We start from the raw sequence: 2,372 nt of genomic DNA, 5'->3' as shown, positions 1-2,372 counted from the left end.
TAGCCAATGGCGATTCAATTGCCAAGGTGTCCGTAGAGGGCTGGAGAGAATTGTTATTTTAACCGGAGACCAGAAACATACTCCAGACAGAATACAAGTATGTGTTAAATTAATGATGAGTGACTTAGAATTAACACACACAAATATGCATAGCAAAAAATTTGACTTTTGAAGATTAACTGTAACGTGTTACTATGTTCAGAAGACTGAATGTGTTCCGGCAAGACATTCTACCTCTGACCAGTTGACACGTCTTTTGTTTCTAATTATTATCTGTAATTTTACCAGGTCCTGGTGCTTTTAAACTGTTCCTTTTTATGAGGTTAAAAGTGCAGCTTATATATATATATATATATTTTTTTTTTTGCACACAAAATTAATGCATACAACTATACATTTTAAAATAGCTGTTCTTTAATAAAATAGCCCTGGGTGTAACATAATAACACACATATTTTTAAGTTAAAATTGTATTTAATTATTAATAAATGCTTTTTTTTTTTTAAGTTAGGGCAAACTGTTTAAGTGTTACCAAATAGTAGAGTATTCTGGTGGAAATTTCTGATTTCTAATGAGAATACTTAATTTAATTAATGAATAATAATAATTATTATTATTATTGTTAACAACAACAATAATAATAATAATAATAGTATTATTGATTATGATGATGATGATGATATTAAACATATGATCCTTATCACTTACAAAATGTTGTAGCTAATGAGAAACGAGTTGGCACAATTTTATACAACGGCTGATCAGGACACAGCACATTGAGAAATGTCGACTTGTTGAAAAAAAAAATGCAGCTGGATCAGTGTAATTAAGAAACTTATTATAATGTCAACTGTTAGAAGTATCTGCATACTTATATAAGCTATCGTTACATATAAACAACCCCTGAAAAGGCCTGACGATTGCGAGCTAATGAAGAAGCTATTCAGTTAAGAGGGAAAAAGATGGATTATACTTACATTCCTAGATTCAGATGTTTAATGTTTTTGCTAACTGTATCCGGTCTGAATTCGAGGCACAGGAGACACCACCATAAGTATTTACCGTTTGTTTTCTGTAATTTGGACATCTCGCATAATAGAGCAGCAGACGCTTGAGGATCATACGACAAATAGGACTCAACAATTTACTGGACAAACAGTTTGTAAGCTATCAATAATAACCCAATCACACCATACTAATCATTTTTACGCTTGGTCTAGATGCGACAGGCTCACAAAACACACTGAAAAAAAGGTTTACATGTATTTAAGAGCACAAGCAACTTCCTTCTAACATTAACCGCCAATTTTTTTTTTGAGCGAGTTGTCTGCGTCCGTGGCTAAACGTCGCAAAACTTTGTCAGGACAGCCTTTGTGTAATCCTGATTTATATCTAAAATTGATAGGCTAAAGCAAAATGGCGAAGGCGTCATTCAAATTGGCGAAGGTCTATTCAGTGTGTTTATATATCTGGATTTATGTGCACGAGAATACGAGTGCTCGAGAATGTTGCATGTACTGGAACACGACCAATAAGATTGGGCGGGACCTCGCTCGAATACGTTTTTATCCCTACTACGGCAAGCCGAAAAGATCAAATATCAAAATAGGACGCGTTCTTTGTTTCAGAAGCAGATTGTCTGAAAAAACCCCAAATCTACCCCAATCTTCTCTGCAGTCTTTGGATCCTGATGAGTCTACTGTTGGTCGAATTTGTTTTTCTTTTTCCTCTATTAAACACAATAATCGACATGTTCGGTCTCTTTTTCAAAGGTTTCTATAACTATTATAACTTTATGGAATAGTTGTGTTTATGGTGTTGATGGTCTGATATGTATGGAAGAAAAATAATGCCATATGTCTTTGAAACAAAAAAGCATGTTGAATAGCACTAACTGAAAAAAAGAATGCATTGCATTAACAGTGCTTGCATTTTAATGCCTTGTATTTCCAGGGCTTGCATTTAGGTCCTGAAATTTATCATAGTTGTTTATTTAAGCTGCGAATATATAAAAATATTTCACACACATTTTCATAATTAAAAATGCAATAATTAATGTTCACCTTCCAGAATTCACTTCCAAAATATTCAATCTGTTTAAAAAATACGATGTATAATATTCGACAGGCAAATTTCGGTCCATTTTATTTCACTTTCCAAATTCGCTTCCACACATTCAGTTAGCGCTATTCAACATGTTTTTTTTGTTTCAAAGACATATGGCATTATTTTTCTTCCATAGATAGATATGGCATAAAATATGGAAATTACCTCATAAATATTTAATAACAAATAAAATACATTTCTTTCAAACTCGTTTATAAATATTACCCTCCCTAGCAATATTACATTGTAAACGGATTTAATTGTGA

The 2,372-nt window shown here is 32.6% G+C and overlaps 1 long non-coding RNA gene across 1 annotated transcript in view; it reads right to left on the bottom strand.

The window, feature by feature from the left end:
• The window catches only part of LOC107758273 (uncharacterized), a 3,087-nt gene extending 1,711 nt beyond the window's left edge, over positions 1 to 1,376 (bottom strand). Inside the window, exon 1 of the long non-coding RNA XR_001642007.1 lies at positions 978 to 1,376. This is a non-coding gene — a long non-coding RNA (uncharacterized LOC107758273). The remainder of the gene's footprint in view (positions 1 to 977) is intronic.
• Between the last annotated feature and the right edge of the window lie 996 nt (positions 1,377 to 2,372).

Source organism: Sinocyclocheilus rhinocerous, unplaced genomic scaffold (genome assembly GCF_001515625.1).
Source record: "Sinocyclocheilus rhinocerous isolate Xijiao unplaced genomic scaffold, SAMN03320098_v1.1 scaffold1015, whole genome shotgun sequence".
Taxonomy (NCBI): Eukaryota; Metazoa; Chordata; class Actinopteri; order Cypriniformes; family Cyprinidae; genus Sinocyclocheilus; species Sinocyclocheilus rhinocerous.
Note: the sequence above shows the minus strand (reverse complement) of the source record. Positions and strands in the feature narration are given on the sequence as shown.